The sequence below is a fragment of the Mastigoproctus giganteus genome, chromosome 9 (assembly GCF_048544385.1).
Source record: "Mastigoproctus giganteus isolate SK-2022 chromosome 9, ASM4854438v1, whole genome shotgun sequence".
Lineage (NCBI taxonomy): Eukaryota > Metazoa > Arthropoda > Arachnida > Uropygi > Thelyphonidae > Mastigoproctus > Mastigoproctus giganteus.
The window spans coordinates 176,573,079-176,597,232 of NC_143583.1; the positions used below are offsets into that span (position 1 = coordinate 176,573,079).

Below are 24,154 nucleotides of genomic sequence, written 5' to 3' on the forward strand. Positions count from 1 at the left end.
ATTTATTTTATAATTAGTATTTATATTAATATTTAAAATAGATAATTCTTGACACAAGAACACAAACAAAGAAAATTTAAATAATTTATGATCATTCTGCCAAAAATGCATGTTTACATAAAAGTTCTCAGACCATCTTTGAAGTCTGTTGACGTCATCCTGAAGGAGTGCTACTTGGCACTAATCATTAACGACTCTGCCAATCTTTGTCATCTGCAAATTTTGACATCACACCTTCTATCCCTTCATCAATGTCATTTATAAAAATCCCACTCCTGATGTTACACCAATGTGAAGAATATCCATTAATCACAACCGTTTGCCTTCTGCCCCGCAACCAACCAGCAATCCATCTTAGAACCTTACCAGTAAACCAACCTGTTCAAGCTTATAGAGTAAACTCTCATGTGGGGCTGAGTCAAATGGACTTCCTAATTCATTTCACAAATATACGTGGTCTCAACTCTAATCTCAACGATGTCCATTTCCACTTGCAGTCTGCCAAACCCCATGTACTTTTTCTGACAGAATCTCAGTTATCGGTTGATTCATCTACTGCTCATCTCAGATGCCCAAATTATTCGCTGTATGATTCCTTTCGCCTCAAAGGTGGTACTTGTGCATATGTCCGTTCTGATATTCCCTGTCAGAGACTTGGCAATTTGGAATCTCCTCTCTTTGATCTCTGGCTTAAAATCTCTCTACCTCATTGTGTCAAATTCATCTGTTGTCTCTACCGTTCTCCCAACTCCACTAATCACTTGGAGCTCTTTGACTTCCTCTCTTTGCAACTTGACTTTCTCCAGTCCAACTTTCCTAACAGTGAAGTAATTTTCCTTGGTGATTTTAATGTTCACAACTCTAGCTGGTTTCCGTTTCTAGTCACACCGACCCAGCAGGTCGAGATGCGGAGGCTTTTGCAATTACTAATGACCTAGCACAGATTGTTCATTTACCTACAAGAATACCGGACAATCCTAATCATACAGCCAATACGCTTGATCTTTTTCTCACAAACAACCCTTCTAAGTACACGGTCGAAGTGATAGGTCCTTTAGGCACTTCAGATCACAACTTGGTGATTGTCTCTTCTCCAATTGAATCTTTATCTCATGGCTATTCCAACCACGTGTTGTTTGGCATTACAAGAATGCAAAATGGGATGACCTGCGAGACTTCTTTTCTTCTTTTCCTTGGTCGGATTACTGTTTCAAAACTTCTGATGTCAACGTTTGCTCAGATCGTGTCAGTGAAATTATTCTTGCAGGAATGGAATCCTTTATCCCACACTCCACTTTAAAATCTCGTCCTTTATGTAAACCTTGGTTTTCCAATAAATGTGCTAAGGCTGTACAAGAGAAGAACGTTGCATATCGTAATTGGCTTGTTTCTAATTCTTCAGTTTCATTTTCTGCCTACACCAAAGCTCGCAACAATTGTAAAGCAGTTATTAATCAGTCTAAACTAGAGTTTGAACAGGCTAAGAGTAGAAAACTTGCTTCTTGCCCTAATGGTAGCCGAGCATTCTGGTCTCTTGTCAAAACTATTGGCCGGAACTTTTGCCCATCTTTACTCCCACCTCTGTCCAAACCAGATGGTTCTGTTGCCACTTCAGCCAAGGATAAAGCTGACCTGCTAGCATCCCATTTTTCTTCCAGCTCATGTATTAATGATCTTGGTAAAACACCTCCCACCATTCCCAACACGCTCCATTCAATGCCTCCTGTGGTCTTCCGTCAAAAGGATATCAGAAGGATTTTGATGAATCTTGATGCTAAGAAAGCTCCAGGCCCTGATGGTATTTCTCCACTTGTTCTCAAAACCTGTGCTCCTGAACTTACTCCTATTCTTTGCCGCCTTTTTTCACTTTCTTATTCCAAAGGTGTTTTTCCTTCTGCTTGGAAATTTGCTCATATCCAGCCAGTTCCTAAAAAGGGTGACAAATCCCTCCCATCCAATTATCGTCCCATTGCAATTACTTCTACTCTTTCTAAAGTAATGGAGAAATCAATTAACCGCCAACTCTTAAACTATCTAGAAACCTTCCGTCTGATCAACGATCACTAGTATGGATTCCGTCAGTGTCGATCCACTGGAGATATTCTGGCTTATGTTACCCATTTATGGACTAATTCAATGGAAAGGTTCGGTGAAACACAAGTAGTTGCTCTTGACATCTCAAAGGCTTTTGATCGTGTTTGGCATAAAGGTCTTCTAAACAAGCTTCCATCTTATGGTTTGCCAACTGTTTTTAGTAATTGGTTATCCAGTTTTCTCTCTGATCGCTCACTGAGGGTGATGGTAGATGGCTCTCTGTCTTCTAACTTCTCCACTAATGCCGGTGTCCCCCAAGGTTCAGTTCTTTCCCCCACTCTTTTCCTCTTGTATATCAATGACCTTCTTCCATTGACTGGAAATCCTATCCATAGTTTTGCCGATGATAGCACATTGCATTCAACTTTCCATTTTGAGAAACCTTGTCCTGCTCAATCAGCTTCAACTTCTCGAAAATCTGCTACCAATTCCTTAAATGCCGATCTTCAGGTAATTCTCCAGTGGGGCAAAGACAACTTAGTTGATTTCAACCCTTCTAAAACTCAGTCTTGTCTTATATCTCGCAAAAAGGATTCTTCTACTCCTATGCTTATCTTTAGTGACACTCCGATTTCTAGGCAAAATGATATATCTCTTTTGGGGATTACCCTGACTTCTAATCTCTCTTGGCACAAGCACATTACAAATATTGCTTCCTCTGCATCTAAAAAACTTGGTTTTCTCTTTCGCTCTCGGCGTTACTTTTCTTCCAAACAGCTGCTCACTCTATATAAATCGCAAATTCGCCCTGCCATGGAATATTGTTCCCATATCTGGGGTGGTGCCCCCAAAACCTCTCTCCGGCTTCTTGATTCCATTCAGAAGAGGGCAGTTAGGTTAATTAATGATTCATCTCTAACAGAGTCTCTCCACTCGCTTTTTCATAGACGCACTGTTTCTGCTGCATGCCTCTTCTACAGATACTTCCATGGGCACTGTTCTTCTGAATTGGCTTCTATAATTCCTGCTCTCTCTTTCAAAACAGTCCAAACACGTGCCGCCACCAGCCAACATCCATTTACTGTCCAACTTCAAACCCACAGAACTAACTTTTCATCTTCCTCATTTATTCATTCAACTGCCGTTTTCTGGAACAACCTTCCTTCATACGTATTTCATGAAAATTACAATCTACAGAAGTTCAAGTCCAATGTCAACAAATATCTTCTTTCGTCCTCTTAACCTCAAACCCAAGCACGGTACTAAGTACTATAGGTTCTAATACCTCTCGTGTTTGGGGTTCACATAAAAAAAAAAAAAAAAAAAAAAATGCTCTACTAAAATCAAAATAAACTATGTTGAAATTGTTCCCTAAATCCAGGTAATGAGCAACTGTGTCAAAATAGCTTATTAAGTCAGTTAAACATGCTCTTCCCTTAACAAACCATGTTGTGTTATTTTTAATGCCATATCTATTTAAATACCCCTGTATTGCACTCCTAATCATTGCCTCTAATGTTTTCCCTACCACTGAAAGTTGAACTAACCAGTCTACATTTACCAACTTTTCTCCTAGAACTGCTTTTATGTATTGGCAATACTGGCACTTCTCCAATCCAAAGGAATCTCTTGAGATCAAATATGAAAGGTGACAGGAGTAATTACAGGCCTATTAGTTTAACTTCTGTTCCGGGGAAAATAATGGAGTCACTGGTTAAAGAAGCAGTGACTCCATTCATCCAGACAAGCACTGCAGTTATTGTTCAGACACAGCAAGGTTTGTTAAGGGGAAGTTTTGTCTGACCAATTTGATTGGATACTACAATGTGGTCACAAAGGAACTGGATGCAAAAAATAATTTTGATATCATATACTGGATTTTAGGAAAGCTTTAGATACTGTTCCACATGGAAGACTACTGCACAAGTTGGAGCGGTATGGCAATAAGGGCAAGTTGCTGCGATGGATAAAGGGATGGTCACGTGGGAGAAGACAGAGAGTGGTAATCAAGGGACATTGCTCTTCTTGGACTAATTTAATTAGCGGTGCCTCCCAGGGGTCCATGTTGGGCTCATTGTATTTTCTGTATTTATGAGTGATATTGATAAAGGTATATCAGGCTTAATGTCCAAGTTTGCAGACGATACGAAGGTTGGCAGGGTTATTAATGACACTAATGATAGTATGCTACTGCAACACAATCTAGAAAAGTTGAGCAGATGGGCTAAGAGGTGACAACTGTAAAGTACTGCATATGAGTAGCAGTAACCCGTCCACTGTGCAGTGCTACACTCAAGGAAGTGGAGAATGAAAAAGACCTGGGGGTAATTGTGCAGTCAGATATGAAGTTTTCTGAGCAGTGCAGACAGTCTGCAAGAGTAGGTCATGGTGTCTTATCATTGATATACAGGAATTTTTCTAGCAGGGATAAGGAGGTGATTATCCCCTTGTATAAGGCAATGGGTCAAGCCACACCTTGAGTACTATATACAGGTCTGGACACCTCGTTTTAGGAAGGATGTAGAGCTGCTGGAATGGATACAGAGAAGGGCAACAAGATTAGTGAATGGAACAAAGAGTTTTTCTTACACAGAAAGGCTAAAGTTCTGCAAATTACAGTGTCTGGAGACTAGGCACCTGCGAGGTGATCTGACTGAGGTGTATAAGACTTTGAATGGGTTGAGCAGGCTCAATGCTGATGGGATTCTTTCTTTTGCTCAGATTATGAACCTAAGGAATCAAATTCAAACTGAGGAAAGTTGGTTATAGGATAGATGTGCAGGAATTTGCCTTTAGCCAGCGGGTGGTTGATTACTGGAACCAACTTACATCCATGGTTGTGGAAGTTGACAGCTTAAATAAATTCAAGGTTGAACTAGACAAACTTTTAGAGTGAATGGAAATGGGTGAAATGGGAAGGGTTTTTTTTTTTTTTTTTTTTTGCTGATGCTATATAAGCTTGCTTTCTTGTATCGTATGCCTCTACTAATGCTAATGCCGTAATAACACTGGTCAACATGTAAAGTGTTACAAAATCGAAAATACCTGATCTTGACTAATTTCATGCTGCTGAATACGAAGCTCACATTAAAATTTGTCCATTTGCTTTTGTTTTCGAATTATAGTTGGAGTCTCATATTAGCAAGTTACTCTATGTCATCAACTACAGAAAATCGGCAACACTACAGTTTCAGTACCACCATACTCTTATTGCGCAATTGGCAACTGTTGCATTGCTTTGTATCATGTGATAAGTTGTCACCTCAAACGCACCTTCAACTCTGTTGCAGTAATCCTCGAATAGGGCTAGGTACTGAGTGATTATATTGATAATTGGATGCTCACAGTTAAAGATTGGTCTCTGTGAGATTCCTACTTTTTGCACAGTATTTGTGCCATGTAAGATTAATAAGTCCCGTAATTGTGTGAATAGTCTGGATGACTTCTGTAATGTATGTGGAAGAGTCACTTAAGCTTCAAGAAATCGTCCCATAACTCGAGTCACAAAAAGCCTACTTCTGTTACTTTGGGTGTAAAGTAGGCGATTAGGACAAGGACTAGCTCCACATGTATGCTGCACTCCCTATTCATCAACACTCAATGCGTGGGCAAATCGAAAGGGATGTTTCATGCCTTTTGCAGTGCCCATGATACGGAAGGAAGACAAATCATGTTACAGACTGTTACTTTTGTATGGTATTAGAAAAGGGACGACAACGAAGAAAAGTGGATAGTGACATAGCCAAATATACCATGTTCAATTCGTCCCGTGCCTAACAGCGAAGTATTACCTATTCCTGAACCCTCCGGCTATTTTTCTGTACACTCTGATGAAGATGAAGACACTGTGATGAGCATCAACTTGATACACACGAAGAAGTACAACAGCCATCTAAGTCGAGGGACCCACTTATCCTTCTCAACCACATAAGATCACAGAAAGTGAGCTTAATGATCTCATCAGGGATCTCAAACTGCTAAAGAATAACGCAGAGATTTTGGCCTCGAGGATACAACAGTGGAATCTTCTAGATCATTCTGTGAAAGTGACATTTCGTACTCAAAATAAAGACTATGATAAATTCTATCAAACAGAAAGTGAACCCACTGTTTGTAAGAATGTCGACGGTCTAATGACAAAAATGAACATGGGGCATGTTCCCGAAGAATGGTGACTATTTATAGATGCTTCTCAGGTTAACCTTAAGGCTGTGTTATTACACAATGGAAATATGCTGCCTTCAATACCTCTTGTGTAATCCATCCACAAAAAAGAAACATACGTAAATACGAGAATATCCTCTTAGGTATATACTATCAGAAGTATGAGTGGCAGATATGTGGTGATTTAAAGGTAATCCCCATTTTATTAGGACTATAAAAGGATTACACTAAGTATTGTTGTTTTCTCGGCGAGTGGGATAGTCATGTCAAGGATATGCACTATGAGAAGAGGAGTTGGCTTCAAAGAAAATCATTAACACCTGGAAGGAAGAACGTAGCATTTGAACCTCTGGCAGATCCAAATGAAGTTTTGCTTCCACCAGTCCACATCAAACTGGGGCTCATGAAAAATTTCGTGAAGGCTTTGGAAGTGAACAGTCCATTCACATACTTGCAAGAGAAATTCCCAACTCATAGTACAGAAAAGATTAAGGCAGGCATTTTCATTGGTCCACAAATAAGACAACTTTTCAAAGCCAAACGATTTGAATGTGCCCTTAGTGATAGCAAGAAATCAGAGTGGAAAGCCTTTAGAAATGTTTGGACTGGTTTTCTAGGAAATGTTAAAGCCAGCAACCACAGGCAGCTTGTGTAAGATCTCATTACTTCTTACGAAAAACTAGGTGCAGCATGCCATTGAAGATCCATTTCTTGCACTCACACATGGATTTCTTCCAGTCAAACTGTGGTTCTGTCAACGGCAAACATGGTGAGTGCTTCCATCAAGACATTGCAGCAATGGAACAAATATACAAAAGCAAATGGAGTGCCGCCATGTTAGCCAATTATTTTTTCGATGGTGAAAAGGGATGCTCCCAAAGCTGAATACAAGTGAAAGGAAAAAAGGTCCCGTGTTTGATACAGGTATGTCCGTAGCTACAGCTTCATCATCATCAGCCATATTCAATCCACTGCAGGATGAAGGCCTCTCCAGCAACTTTCCGGTTCCTTCTGTTTTGTGCAGTGGCCATCCATTTACTACCCTAAACTCATGAATTTCATCTGTCCATCTCCATTGTTGTCTTCCAGGTTTTCTCTTAGCTCCTCTTGGGTACCATTCTGTTATCATGTCTTCGGGCTATGTGTCCTGCCCAAGACCATTTTAGTTCTTTAGTTTTGATAAGAATGTCTTTTACTTGAGTTTGCTGCCTAATCCAAGTGTTTCTCTTCTTATCTAACAGTCTGATTCCCAATATAGTTCATTCCATTCTTCACTGTGTAGTTCTCAGCTTCTCTTCCATTCTTTTGGTGAATGCTCAAGTTTCATTTCCATAAGTCATGGTGTGGAGTAAACATTGGTTCATTATTTTACGTTTCAGACAAACTGGGATATTGCTCCTCAGTACGTGACTATATTTCCTGAATGCTATCCATCCAAAATTTATTCTTCTCTTGACTTCCAGCCATTTATCATTATTACAGCTAATGACTTGTCCCAGATAAGTATATGACTCCACCTCTTCAATTACTGCTCCTTCAACCATTATATCCCATTCTGTGGCATACTTGTTCATCATTACTTTTGTTTTAGATTTAGCCATATTCATCTTTAGTCCAAAATCCTTATCAACTCTGCATAACTGATTAAGATTTTCCTCTAATTCTTTGGGATCGTGGCTTATGATCACAATGTCATCTGCAAATCGTAAATGGTTTAGGTACTCTCCATTCACATTGACTCCTTTCTGCGACCAGTTTAATCTTCTGAAAGCTTCCTCAAGGGCAGCAGTAAACAACTTCGGAGATATTGTCTCCTTGTTGAACTCCTTTCTCAATTTTAAATTTTTTTTACTGTCTTTGTCTAGTCTAATAAAGGAGGTAGTATTCTCATATATTTTCTTCAAAATCATAATATATGGGGTATCTATGCCTTGTCTTTCCAGTGCTCGAAACATTGCCTTATGCTGTATGGAGTAAAATGCCTTTTCATAATTCACAAATGCCAGGCTGGTGTTTTATATTCATTTGTCTTCTCCATTAGCTGTGACATTACGTGAAGGTGATCCATAGTTGAGAATCCTGTCCTAAAGCCAGAATACTTGATATTCTTTCTAATCTGTTAGTAATGACCCTTGTGAACAACTTGTAGATGTGGGATAACAAGCTAACTGGTCTATAATTTCCAATTTCTGATTTATCTCCTTTCTTATGCAGCAAAACTATGATTGCATTATTCCACTCCTTAGGTGCCATACCTTTTCTAATGTATTTTGTGAAGTCTTGCGAGTTTTTGTGTCATGTCTCTTCCTCTCAATTTTAACAACTCTACAGTAACTTCATCTTCCCCTGGAGCTTTCTGATTCTGCATTTTTTTCAACGCATGTTCTACCTCATCAGGAAGGATATTAGTTATGTTGTTGTTGTATTTGGGTTTTCTGGCACAAGGGCCTCTTGGGCCATATTGTGCCTGTTCGATATTTGCTTATCACAAATTTCTCATGTTATTGTGATCATAGGCTATTATAGATTTATCTGTTTCAAATAAGTAAACAGTTCCTCCAAATTTGCGTCATTGCCAAGAATCTGCAATAAGGTTATCGGTTCCTTCAAATGGGATAGGGAGGTAAAGCTTGATTTTCTGGTAGTTGAAAGTTGGGGACATTCAATGAGAATATGATTTATTGTCAACTGCAACTGGCACAACAAACAATGAGGAGGGTTCTCTCCCATAAGCAAATACAGATGAGTTGGATGTGAATGTCCGATACGGAGCCTTGCTAGAATTACTTCTTGTCGCCTGCTTTTCCTGATACTAGATGTCCACAGTTTTGGCTCTTTTTTTATCTGCATAGTTTATTATTTATTTGAGCTTTCCAGAGGTCAGACCATTGCTTTCTACATGATGTTTCAATGATGGATTTGTAGTCGGTGTAGGGCACTGTTTGTTGCCTGGAAGTGCTTGAGTCAGGGTGTTTAGGGGCAGCGTCCGCTTGTTCATTATCTGGAATGCCTACATGACCAGGTATCCAGCAGAAGGTAACCTTCTGGTTGGCTTTTTGACAGTAAAATAACTTGGACCATATATCTTTAAGAATCGGATGAGAAGGCGACATGGTAGTTTGAATGGCAGTGATTGCGCTTAAGGAGTCTGTGTATATCAGAGATTGCTTTATACAGCTGTTGTGTATTCTATCTAGAGCTAGTTTAATTGCAAATAATTCTGCAGTATAGATAGTGCATTCCGTAGGAAGAGACGCAGCAACTGAGAAGGCGGAAGAAACTGCTGCAGCACCAACGGCTGCATCTGTTTTGGAGCCATCAGTATAGATAGGTACTTTATCTGAGTTTTCCAACGAATGAGTTTTATGAAGCTGTTGATAGTTTATATTTGTCAGAGAGGATTTTCCCCATCTTAAAAAGAAATTGTCACAGAGAGGCGAGAATTCGGTCCAGGGAGTTTCAGGAGTAGCAAGGTCTTGGAATATGTTGTGAAATTTAATATCCCAACTGATCATGAGTTCTTGCAGTTGAATCGCTGCGTGGCGGTTTTCATTAGGCTTATTGTGATATAATTCAGCATATTGGGGATCAAACAGGTACTGCCAGCTGGGGTGGGATGGAATGCTTTTAATTTTTGCTGCATAATTACACAATAAGGATTTTCTCCAGTTATGTTGTATGTGTTACTAATTTGCGATCCATCTTCCCTACTGCTGGCATCATTCCCTCGCTCCTTGTATAACTCTTTATAGTAGTCTTTTGATATTTGAATTATGTCTTCTCTGCTATTCATAAGTATACCATCACTATTCTTCAGTTTCAGTATCATTTGTCTTTCTGTATTACTGCTCATGACTGCCGATTTAAATCCTTTGTTTTCCCTTAATGCTTGTTCTTCTTTTCTTGTGTTAAATTTTCTTATGTTCTCTCTGAGTCTCTTTCTAATGGCTTTGCATAACTCAGTATACTCAATTTTCTCCCTGTCAGTGTTTTTCTTGCTCTTCATTTGTCGTCTTCGGTTCATCACGACAAGTGTTTCTTGACTGATTTTTTCTGCTTTGGATTTCTTTTTACCTATAGGTTTCTTGAGCTTTATCACTTTCAGAAAGTTGTAACATTGCCATGGATATCTTGGTCCTGAACAGTCTGCAGAAGCTCAAACTTGTTCTTAAGTTCTAGTACATACTGCTTTTTCTCCTCTTCTGTTATCTCAAAGACCTTTGTATTATTTACTCGAGTCTGTTATTTCCTTTTTTTTCTTACATCTATATCAAGTGTGCATCTTACCATTATGTGATCACTTCCAACTTTTACCTTGTTCAGGACAGTAACATCATTCACGATATATCTTCTGTTAGTGAGGATGAAATCGATTTCATTAGTTGTTAATCCATTTGGGCTCTTCCATGTCCACTTTCTGTTCACCCTTTTCTTGAAAAAAGTGTTCATTACTGACATTCCTCTAGATTCTGCAAATTCCACAAGTCTTTCATCTCTTTCATTTCTTTCACCAATTCCAAAATTTCCTATAGTTCCCCTTTCTGCTCTGTTTTGTCTCTTTCCAACCTTAGCATTGAAGTCCCCCATAATGATAGTGTAGTGAGTTGTCTGTTCATCTAGAAGACTCTCAATTTCGGTGTACATTTCTTCAAACTCTTCATCATCATCTCGATGTTGGTGCATAAATCATTATAACCTTTAGTTTAGGCTTACTGCCATATAATTAAAAAAAAAAAAAAAACTTTGTATAAATATAAAAAACTACTTTTTTCAAAAACAAGAGCCAATCTGCCATTTTAAGCACTATTTCTGTGTTTAGTACTCCAATAATATTCCAAAATCTATAAAGTAAACTTACTTTTCATGCCCACAACAAGATATGACCCAAAATTTGTTGTTCAGTGTAATTAACCTCAATGCATACTTAACTGTGAAGTTTGCATATAGCATCATTAAGGTGATAATAACAAAGAACATGTGAAACTTTTTAATAGCAAAAGTATTTTATAGCACAAGATATACTTAAAAAATGGACAGATAACTGTAGATGTTTATAAAATTATTAAACAATAAACTATTATTAGGAAACAAACAACAATTGTTCAAAAAATTCACCTAAAAATAGTAATTAGATTATGTGCATATGTCTAAAATAGCTCTTTATTTGTATAGTTGAGAAAATTTTTGTAACTTATAATAGAGTTGAGCAAAAGAATGCATGCCCATGAAAAACGATGAGAATCGATATGTCACCTGCCTTCCTGTTTCATCGACTGAAAACATGAAAAAAGAATTCACACGAGAGAAAACAGCATATGGAGAGCTGCTATTCCTACCACGGTGTCCAAATAGTAGTTTAGACAGTTCAGGTGAAAATGTGTTAAGTGTCCAAGATACAGGATTCTAGGATGCATAACAACTGCTATCATACCTACTGTTACCTTCCCAGAAGATGTAATGGCACAATTATGCCTTTTGACCATTTGCAACAGTTACCAGAATTATTTTCTCATCCGCCCCCCCCACCACAACTGCCAGAATAGTGACTATGGGTAAGTCCTGGATTCATCACTTTGATGCTGAAATTCAGAAATGTCCCAAACAGTGGAAACATTTTCACTCACTGTCCCTAAAGAAGGCAGGAGGGCATGCATCTGTTGAAAAGGTGATGTTATTTGTTTTATGGGTCCAGCTCAATGTCTCACCAACTATTTTCAAAGAGTACTGACTATCATCATCCAGATTACACCAAACCCTTGCCCCATTTGTGTATAGCTGTCAGGGATAAATGGCAAGGAATGCTTACCAGAGCTGTACCATTACTTTAAAAAAGCATCCATGCACACAATTCACTGTTGTGACAAGCCAATATGAATTTGAGACATTATTGCGCCTGCCATTTGGTTGGCCTAGTCCTCCAAATTTCTTCTTTTTTTCCATCCCTGAAAGTGTGGTAACCAATTTCCTGATGATGATAAAGCGATTTCTAAGACTAATGCATTACTCGAAGATAAATCAGAAACATTCTATAAAAGTTGGATAAAGACACTGAAAGAAGAAAAGACACTCCATGACAGAAATGCATCTGTTTAGTGGCAATGCAGAAAAGGAGTTCTAAATGCGCCTGAAAATGATGTTTACTTACCACCCTCAATATGTATTCAAAGTTCTAAACCAGTTGATGGTGAGATATTTAACACTGAAGTAACCAGGTTTCTTTATAATTGTCTACGTCATCAACACATCTGCATAACATTATACAAATTTATATTGCTACCTTCCACTCACCTGGAAAGGCCTTGGTTCTCATTGCAAACGAAGGAATTCCTACATTAAAACCTTCAATTAAGGTTTTAATTAGCCAATCTCAGGCAGATGAGTTGCTGTTTGTTTTACTGGCACCTTAGCAAAAAAGACTATAATGCACCAGGACTAGTTAATGAATCAGAGACTTATGAAGATAGATCACTATTGTATTTCGAGGATTTTTATTTCTATTATTTCTTTTCTTTACCTCAACCAACACACAAAAAAATTATTTATGAAATCAAATTCTAATTTCAAAATTCAAAGACTAAACCTCTGCACCCCCTTTTGACTTGTGTAAAACAAGAAAAGATTATTAATTTTTATATTTGTCCTTTCTAAGTGATCTACGGTTTCCCCTTTGATATAAACAAGAACAGTTTGCTAGAAAAGCTATGCTGTGGTTTTTTCTATTAATGTAATTTAACTCTAAGTAAATGATTCTCACTCCTTTTCTTAAAATCTGTTATGTTATTCTGCATAAAGAATTTGGAAGAATTATAAGATATAAATATAATGCAAATATACAGCACCCAAGACAATGATTTTCATGCAAACCACAGTTTAAAAAGATTTTGGTTTGGTTTTGGGTTTACTGGCGCAACAGCAATCTAGGCTATAATGCGCCAACAACAATAAATGAGTAATAAATGAGGTTAAAAGTACAGAAACAAAGGTTAGAATATTACAGTTACCCAGGAATATTGGTCACTATATCAGAAAATGATTTGTACAAAAATATGTATGAGAGCAGTCAACAAGGTATAAACGATATATAAAATGTAATAAAAGTATATGTTAAAAAGATGTAAATAAATGTATCAGTTTTAAATAGTTAAAAACAGCTGATATGTGATCATTGCCAGAGAGTATTTGACTGAGTGTATAGGGCTCAGTCAGATGGGTAAAAGATATATGTTATTCATGTCTAAAACATGGACATTCAGTTAAAATGTGTCTAATAGTTAAAATGGTGTCACAGTACTCACACATAGGAGGGTTGTCCTATTCGGAGGTGAGCTAGAACAATTTCCTCTCAACTGCGTAGACTAGACTACTATCTTTGGATTACAGGCTTGATTTGATACAACTTGTTTGTGGACTGTCTGTGCCATAATTGTTGGCACTGGGTGTGTAATGCATTTCTTATCACTTGCCCATAGTCTGTATAGGGGACTATTGGAATTGTGCTGATCTGGCTGCAGCATCTGCCAGATCATTTCCTTTGATCACAATGTGGTTTGGGATCCAGCAGAAGCGGATATCAAATGTAGATTCACAAAGGGTAAACAAACTTCTGCCAGACCCTGGACAGGACTGGATTGGAATTATATCTGATTATGGACAAGGCCTGAAATGTGCTTAAAGAATCAATATAAACCATACACTTATGATAATTAAAATTTTTAATGTGGTCCAAGGCTAGCTCTATAGCATACAACTCTGCTGTGTATATCACTCCTGAGGAATTTTCTGAGAAATTGTGCTATTTGGGAAGACAGCAGCGAATCCTACAGATGACTCTGATTTTGAGCCATCAGTAAAGATGGGTAGAAAATCAGAGTAGGTAGATTGATGGGCAGCATAGAGTTGCAGATGGTGAAGTACTTGCCTTTCCCCCGATATTAAGGGAAAAACTGCATGGTGGAGAGTGGGCAACACCGTCTACCGTAATGTGAAGTTCTCTGAGTAGCTCTTGGATGCGAACACCAAAGGGATGGTTGGCAGTCTGGCAGGTTTTATACAGGGTGTCTCAAAAATATTGGTACAAATGTTAGGGGAGGTAGGTAACATCTAAAGGAATGTGAATTGCATAGGAACCCATAACCGGAAACGTCACCGTAAGTCGGTACACGGCGCTGTTCATCAGTTCACGAGAGGGAAAATTTCTGGTATACTCATTCAAGCAGTAGTCGCCGCAAGGAGAGCATGCATCAATATACGAACTGTGAGCTGGCAGACATGCACCTAGTGTATGGATTAGAAGAGGGCAATGGACGAGCCGCTCAACGAATTTATGGAGAACGCTTCCCAGACAGACAGACATGTACCGGACCACTGTTTGTTTGCGCATGTGCATCAAAATTTGTGCGATTATGGGTCATTTATAGGTAACAGGAGTAGTGCGGGCAGACCACATTCGACGCAAACTCCCGCCATGGAAGAAAGTGTGACGAATGCTGTCCAGAATAATCCTACTACCAGCACACGTGCCGTGGCCTCTGCCTTAGGAGTGTCTCGTTGCAATGTACAGCATGTCTGGCACGATGATTCCTTACACCCCGTTCATCTCCAAAGGGTTCAGTTACTGCTCCCCCAAGATCATCCTGCACATGAGGCTTTTGCGCAGTGGTTTCTCCAAGAAAGTGTTCAAGACTTGAATTTTCCAGCCTATGTTTTGTTCATGGATGAGGCTTATTCAATTAGAACAATTCTCATGTGTGGGCTCACGACAACCCACACGGTGTGCGCCCCCCCATGCGGCTCAACATTGCTTCGCAATAAATGTGTGGGCAGGTATGGTCGGTGACTGCTTAGTCGGCCCATACCTGTTACCATCCCGCATGAACTCCGCTAAATATCGGATCTTTCTTGAACAAGTTCTACCAGGGTTACTTGACGATGTTCCAGCAAATGTGAGATGCAACATTTGGTTTCAACATGACGGGGTGTCTGCCCATTATGGAAGGTGTGTTCGTGACCATTTGAACATTTTGGGTGTCGATGGATTGGCTGTGGTGGATTGGCCGAGATGGACCCGTTGCCTGGCCCCCACGCTCACCTGATTTATCGAGCCTTGATTTCTTTCTGTGGGGGGGGTCATCAAATATATTGTGTATGAATCACCTGTGGAGACGGAAATGGATCTCGTGGCAAGACTCGTCTGCACTGCTGCTACTGTCAAAGAAACTCCAGGTGTGTTTGACTGTGTCCACCAATCCATGCTGTGTCGGTGTCACGCATGCATCGCATCTCATGGTCGAACCTTCAAGCATCTGTTGTAACATCATGAAATGTATCCATCTCGTACTCCATTGTTAATATTATGTCAAATAAATGTTTGCCACTAATTACTGTCTTGTGTCATTTCTGTTTCTTGTGCCTCTGCTACTACTTTCCCGTGACGTTTCCACTTATGGGTTCCTATGCGATTCACATTCCTTTAGATGTTACCTACCTCACCTAAACGTTTGTACCAACATTTTTGAGACACTCTGTAGAGATTTTCCCATAGTGGCTTGAAAAAGGATGTCCACGTAGGGTTGTCTGGCAGGATTTCAGTTTAAAAGTATATGTTAGTGACATTTTGATTACATACAGGCTTGATCTGATATAATATTTTTGTGACCTGTCTCTGCCACCAAAATTCCTGTATAGGGAACTAACAGTCCGTGATTCTTTGGGTTTTTGCTGATCTGGCAGTAGTAAGTGCCAGGTCATTAATCCTAATTCAATGTGGCTTGAAATCCAGCAGAAATATGTCAAAAAAGTAGATTCACAAAGTGTGGGCAGGACTGAATAAGGACTCTCTATCTGATCACTGATGACGCTTGTTAAGCACAGAGTCTGTACAGCCCTCAGCAAGAAAGTTTTCAAGGCTAACAGAAGAAAGAGAGATATATAGGTTTTCCAAAGGTGGCTCAACAAACAGCGTCCATGTGAGTTGGTATGGCAAAAATTTTATTTTAAAGATATACTATAATGACAATTGCTTTCATTGAAGAAACAAGGATGTTCTGTTGCTTTGATATATAAACTGACTGGGGGATGTTCATAATGCTCCTGTAGCAACATAAATGGCTGATGATTGATTGGATCTAATCTTCACAATATACACTTTCTAGCACAGATATAAAGCTGAGATACTTAATTCAGTTTAGACTGGACAAGTACATGAGAGATCTGAACTAAAATGCAATGATCTGCAAGCTGTTAGATGGGATGTCACAAAACAGGTTCAGAACACTTGTGCACATTGTGAGCAGTTGGCAAATGTGTTGGTGCAATCAATTTGATCAACTTGAATTACTAATTAAGTCATCAAATTCAGACATTGTAAGAATGTCAGAGACACGATGTCACTCAGACATAAGTGATGCAGAATTTGACTTTGGGGAGTACAATGTGTACAGAAACGATAGACATGACAGGAGAGACAAGTGGGTTATGTGCTTAGTTAAGAAGCATATTAAATCTAAGGCAGTAAATCCAGTTGACATAGATGGCCAGTGCAACGCTGAGTCAGTTTGGTGTGGCATAAGCACTGGAGAAAACAAAAATGAAAGTAGGAGTGTTATATGCCTAATGACTGTTAGGAGTATAACAAACAACAATACAGAAATAGAGAAGGCCAGTAAATCAGAATGTCTTATAATGGGGGATTTTAAATGCCCCTATATTGACTGGAACTTGTAGGATGGTCACTAATACACTAGCAAGATTTTAGTGGTTTTATTGGATGACTGATTTCTACAGCAGCATGTTAGGGAGGTTACTGTTTTCTTCATGCACTAAAAACTTGCAGGTATATGGCTCTCTGTGTGGCAGTGATCACAGTGTACTGATGTGGGATTTACTTAAAAACATAGCTACTGTCAAGGTAAAGGAAAAGGCTTTTGCTTTTGTAAGGGTGACTACATTGGTTTCAGAGATAATTTTTAAATTCTATATCATGGGACCATCTGATGATGTTACCAACAACAAATTCTAAATCTGAAGCATTTGGAGAAATAATCATAACAGCTACTAGCTTTTCATACTGACTAAGAAATATCATTCCAGGCTTAGGTCTAAATGGATGTCAGATGAACTGATGATTTGATTTTGGTTTTTATGGTGCAAGGGCAACTAAGGCCTTGACGCGCCAAGTTCAATGAACTGATGACTCATAGCAGCAGAGAAAAATGAATGGGTTGCATATAAATTATTAGGTAATACAACTGAGTGTAGTAGATCAATACTAGTCTGTAATCAAGTCGCAAAGGAGGTTAGGTAAGCTGAGGCAGATGAGACATCTGTGGCAAAGAATGCCAGAGATATAAATAGTAAAAGAAAGAGGATGAATCACACTGGTCCATCTGATGTTGTTGTTTAGCTGTTGAATAGGCATTCTGCATCCACATTCATGAATTAGGAGTACTCGAGGGAGGGGAATGACAGAAGGCCATCAAAATCAAACAAGGAGTTAAATGATTTTGTGATAATTGAAAGAAAAGTGGAAGAGTAATTGTTCAGGCTTAAGCTTAACACTAAAAAAGCACCTGGGGTGGATGAAATCTATCGAATTATATTAGGGAAGGCAGAAATGGAGATAGGCAAATCCTTAGCCATAATTATGAGGGAATCTGGGGAGATCCTATGGGCTGGAGTCGTGTGAAATATACCTCTAATTCACAATTGTTAAAAGGTGACAAGAGTAATTACAGACCTGTTAGCTTAACTTCTGTTCCATGGTATAAAAAAATGGAATCACTGCTTAAAGAAATAATTCAGGACCATCTAGACAGGACTGCAGTTATACTTTAGCCACAGCATGGATTTATTAAGTGGCAATCTTGTCTGACCAATCTGATTGAATACTAATGATGCTGACCAAGGAACTGGATGCAAAAAATAATTTTGATATCATATACAGTGGATTCCGGTTATTTGGGCCACCGGTTAATTGGGGCAGGCCGTTTATTTGGGGAAAATCTTAAAAAAACAGAAAACAATTGAGAAAATAGCCAGGGTTTACTTCACTTAATTGGGACAGCATGCTGTTTAATCGGGGCAGGAGACGGCAGCACTGGAGATTACCCTACGATTGTCTCCGATGGTACCACGTGGTTCGGTCGAAATTCTGGAGGTCACAACCATAAAACAATAAAAACAATTAGCAGTCACCTGTTTATTGGGCTTTTCTGTTAGTGAAATCTATCATAAATGGACAATAAACTCGATCTTACTGAATTTGCAGTAATACAGACAGCTGGAATTCTGTGGGTTATTATGGTGAAATGTGTTTACACTTCCATGAAATCTTCAATCATATAAAAAAATTAATTTTCAGATCTTCTCTTCATCCGTATTTTTAAAGCTTTGTAACTCGTTACTCGGTTCTCACTTGTGCGTATTGTGTTACTTCCAATTTGTGTGTGCCGTGTTCTTTGTTATTGATTGCTTATCTTTTTACTGTTTTAAATTTTAACCACCACCCACAAATGTCAGTGAACAGAAATGTCAACTAGTTTGTATGTACATATTACAGTACATATTAATTATTCCGATTATCACGTATATTCTTTTGATTTTCACGAATTTTTAATTGGTAAGGTAATAAAGGGTAAATTTCTGCTTAATATATCTTTGTTTTTATAGCCTGTGGATAATATTCCTCCTATTTTTGCTAATTAGAATCGCTGTTTAATAGAATTAAGATTCAATTCATAAACATGATCACAATGACCGGCGCTTACTGCACATCGTATAGTGAACGGTACTTTACTATGTTGAGTTCGTCGTAATGTGATTTGATTGTACATTACCATTTTAACCTCCATTCGCCAAATCCGCTCCCTAGGCCGTGGCCTATCCGCGGTAAAATCAGAGAATGGGATTTTTCCTAACTTTTAGAATTCAATTTTGTTAGTATAAATAAATAAATAATAATAACCAAACAAATAATTCCTATCTGGCCACTTAGCCTCATGCAAGGAGAATCAACTTTGATTTTCTATCATTGATCCTAATTGGATGAGTTGACATCCCTGCCACTTGGAGGCGTGCCTCTACTACCCAGCAATCTAAATCTCCTTTTAAATACTTCCGAAACGTACTTATTAAAATAAGTAAATAGTCTTTTATCAGTGAACATGACATGGAGTCTCTCCGATAGCCAATTGATAGTTCCAATTCCGTTCTGAAGTCAACATAATAATTGCAGTCAAGCATAACATGCTCAGATGTCTCAAGCTCTCCACATTTACATAACCCATTTTCTTTAAGTCCAAGCTGAAAGAGTCTCAATGCCAATCCATGTCCAGTTAACAGAAACATAGAACAAAGACCAAACTGTTGCCAAGTCTTTCTTTTAGTATCAATTATATTTATTTTCGGCAAAAACATAAAGGTCTGTCGTCCTTTTTCAGATGTTTCCCATTCTATTTGCCATCTTATTTTAACTTCTTCTAAAACTCTATTCTTTTCACTTTTAACATCTGCTCTTGTATAAATTTTATCTGGTTCTGGACAAGTTCTTATTCTTACTATCGTCTTCCTAATATTCCGTTTAGTAAGATATCGTACTCCAGCTATTAACACTACATACTGGACTGGCAACCTACCTGATATTACCTGCAAGGCTTCTGTGGACACCGTCCGACATGCCCGAGTAATCCCTAGTAATGCAAATCTTTGTACTTGTACTAGGTGTTTTTGAATAATCTTATTCCCAATCCTATGAACCCAAGCCCCGGCAGCATAACACATTATAGGTGAAAACAAACAATCGTATAACAGATTGAGGCCTCTACCTTTTATGCCCCAATCTCTTCTAATCACCCTCCGGAGCTTGGCATATAAGGTTTTAATTTTGACTTTTAAATACTTAACGTGTTCTGTAAAGAACAAACGTTCTTCAATCATTAAACAAACATATTTCGTTACTCGTGCATATCGAACGGCACTCCCCATCAGCCGTACAGTAGGAGCTCTATTCATGCTTAGTCTTCCCTTAAGCAACATCTGAACCGTCTTTTCCTTTGAAACCTGCAATTTATGTTTCTTTGTCCATATTTCCAATGTAGTCAAAGCTTCTTCTGCTTTACTTTCTATGGAAGATCTGGAATTTCCTTGAACCATCATTACCAAGTCGTCAGCATAAGCTATTTTTGTGACTCCAGCCATTTCTTCATTTAAATATTCATCAAAGACCATATTCCACGCAAAGGGGCCTATCACCGAGCCTTGTGGACATCCTTTAACAACTTTCCTAATTATCTCTGTATATCTAGTTTTAACTACTACTTCCCTATTGGAAAAGTAGTTTCTAAACACTTTATATAATTTTGTCTTACATACTTCTTTAATTCTAGACATGATGCCATCCCAGCATAAGTGGTCGAAAGCACCTTTAAAATCAATAAATATACCTAAACAATACCGTTCCTCACTGTCCTCCACCGCTTGAAGCAATCTATATACCGCATCTTCAGTTGATGAGTCTTTCTTAAAACCATATTGGTTTTGTGATAACATATTTCTTGTTTCATATCTCATCATAAGACGGTTCATACATAATCTTTCATATATCTTACCCAAAACGGAGAGGAGAGCGATTGGACGATATGTACCAGTTTCGTTAAGCATACGATCTGTCCCTTTTATAAGTAATTTTATCTGTGCTCTCTTCCACTCATCCGGAAAGGCACCCTCTTCTAAACATCGATTATACAGATTTAAGTATAACTCTGGAGCCATTTGAAAAGATCTTTTCATCACCAATACTTCTATTTTGTCTAGGCCCGGCGATCTACCATCCTTCGCCTGGCCCATGGCCGTTGTCAGTTCTAATGTAAACTGTTCTTCTGGTGTCACGATAAAATTCTGACCATCTATTTCTAAATCATTGACTTCTTCATTTTCATCTGGAAAGAGATCGTCCAATATCCTGTTCACTGATTCTTCCCAAGTTAATGTTTGACTATTTTCATTGCCGATAGTACTCATTATTTCCGATAGGCTTCTTTTATTAGTTAATAATTTAAAAATGGAATTCCATGGATCCCTAGATCCTTGTTTGCTCACATATTCCCTCCACTTATTCTGTTTAGCTTTACAGATAGCTGTAACATATTCTTTACGACAAGCTTTATACATATTTTTATACATCTCACACAAATCTAAATCTCCGTTTCTTCTTACAGCCTGGAACTTTCTTCTTAAACAAAATGTTTCTCTCCTTTTTTCAGATAATTCAGTACTCCACCAGAATACTGGCCTATTAACCTTATACCTTTTCTTCATACTACAAGAACATGCATCTATTAAAATAACAGTTAATTGTTTAACATAATCATTTGATGTCAGGCCTACCCAATTTATTTCATTGATACTACTCAAAAATACCTGCTCAAACTTTGGCCACTTTGCAGTTTTATCCATAAATCTATCAATATCATTCAGTATTCTTACTGAATCTTTTATAACACAGGAAAAAGAGATGCTATTATGATCACTAGTGGTATGATGTTCTATCACTTTCCAATTTCTAATACTATCCACAATAGAGGTAGTTGCCAAAGTTAAATCAATACATGACTGACCATGTACCGTGGAATAAGTAGGAGCATGTCCTGTCACATTCAACACCTCTACACCTGAGGCAGCAATGAATTCCTCCAGCATCACTCCTCTTTCATCGGATACATCACTACCCCACAATGGAGAACAAGCATTAGAGTCCACGGCAACCACCACATTACAAGAGCCAACTAATTCATATAATTTATCTAAATACTTTATATGTTGTTCCATTCCCTCTGATGGCTGACAATATATTGTAACAACATACAACTTACCACATTTCCCTATAATTTCACAACAAACATGTTTTTCATCACACAAGGATAACTTTGAAAGGGTCAACTTGTGTTACAACCACTTCAGGATCTCTAATTATTATAGCCGTCTTTGGATTATCACCTTTAGAAACAACTCTATATCTAATAGGATAACCTGCTACTTTACCTTTAATTACATATGGCTCCTGCAAGAGGGCTACCGAGAAATCTTCACATTCCATTATATGATTTATTTGCAATGCAACTGCCTTAGCCCTTTGTGCATTTAATTGCAAAATTTTAATATATTTATCCATAATTAATTTTTCTTTTATGAATATCTAAGGCCCTTTGATACTCAATACACTTTTTATCCACGGCAGCATGAGCAATATCTTCATTCTTCCCTTTACAATTACAACACTCTGGCTGTTTCCCTCTATTTGGACAATCTTTAAACAAATGTTCTTTAGAACAGTGACCACACCGCATCTCTCTCCGACAATACTTTGCAACATGGCCAAAAGCAAGACATTTATAACATTGAGTAATTGAGTATATCTCCTTAAATTTGTAAGCCATCCATCTCACAAATAATCTTACTCTATCCTTAACACTATTCCATAATATAGGAGATAACTGTAAAATCCAATTATTCAACTGCGTATTCTTATTCCTATTAACAGTTAAAATCTCAATATTTTCATTAAACATCTTTTCACTTATATCACAATCTTTGAAATTTTTCACCCACAGTTGCTGCAACAATTCTTCTTTTTCTACATCCTTTTCCACATCAAATAATACAATCCTTGGATACACAGGTTTAGGCACAATATACTTTAATCCCAAATCCTGAATTTTGGAACACGATTTTAATTTTATCAAATCATCATTTGTCTCAGCTTCTACCAGTACTCCCCTATCTCTTATTGGTTTTAAATTCCGAACTTTAAGATTTGATAACATCGGCCTTATTTCTTTTAAAATATCCACTTTAACATCTTCACTCGTTTTATGTTTATCTGTTATTGCTTTTATGATCATAACCTTTGACACCGTATCTTCAAGTTTATTTTTCACAATAGTAGAATAACTTTGTTTTTCCTGCTTTCTTTTTACTTTCTCCTTCAGTAGAACATTTTCAAGATACACTTCTTGATTTGATTGTACAGTGAACCAATTGTAAAAAAAAAAAGGGGGGGTGTACATTGTATTTTTAACTATTTATGTTAAACTTCGGATAACTTGGGCAGCCATTTAATCGGGCCAAAATGCACTAGTCCCAATGTGTCCCAAATAACCGGAATGGACTGTACTTGGATTTCAGGAAGGCTTCTGATACTTTGAACATAAAAGACTGCTGTACAAACTTGAGCAATGTAGCATTAAGGTGAAATTACTGCTATGAATAAAGGGATGTTTGAGTGGAAGAAGACAGAGTGGTTATCAATGGACACTGCTATTTGTGGACTGTTATTAGTGGAGTCTCCGGGTTGATTTTTTTTGATTTGGTAGTTGTTGGCGCATCGGCTTCTGTGGCCATATTGCACCTCCCAAGGTTTTTGCAGAACTTTGATCCAAGCCCGAGGCGGGAATTGAACCCGCGACCTTTGGGTTGCCGGGCAGGTACTTTACCCACTCGGCTAGGGAGTCTCCGGGTTTCAGTGCTCTGCCCATTGTTGTTTTCAATATTAATGATATTGATGAAAGTATATCTGGGTTAATATATCAGTTTTCAGATGATACAAAGGCTGGCAGGGTGGTGAGTGACATTAATCAGGGTAAGCTATTGGAGATTTAAAAAAAAAAAAAAAAAAAAACAGATCGGCTGAAAAATGACAGTTGAAGTTTAACATTGACAAATGCAAGGCACTGCATATGGGTAGCAGTAATCTCAGATTAATGTGCCAATTGTGTGGTACTACACTTAGGGTGGTAGAAAATGAATAAGACCTTTTAGGAAGGACACAAATTCTGCCAGAAAGGGAGCAGAGGGCACAAAAAATACACCTCTGCATGGTGACCTAACTGAAGTATAAGGCTTTAAAAGGGTTAGCAAACTAAATGCTGATGGCATCTTTACTCTTTTTCAGATGACAAGCACA

General features: G+C 38.1%; 1 protein-coding gene across 5 annotated transcripts in view; it reads right to left on the reverse strand.

The window, feature by feature from the left end:
• Positions 1-24,154, reverse strand: part of LOC150080903 (syntaxin-binding protein 5-like) — a 795,970-nt gene that overhangs the window by 524,677 nt on the left and 247,139 nt on the right. The gene's annotated exons all lie outside the window — the stretch shown is intronic.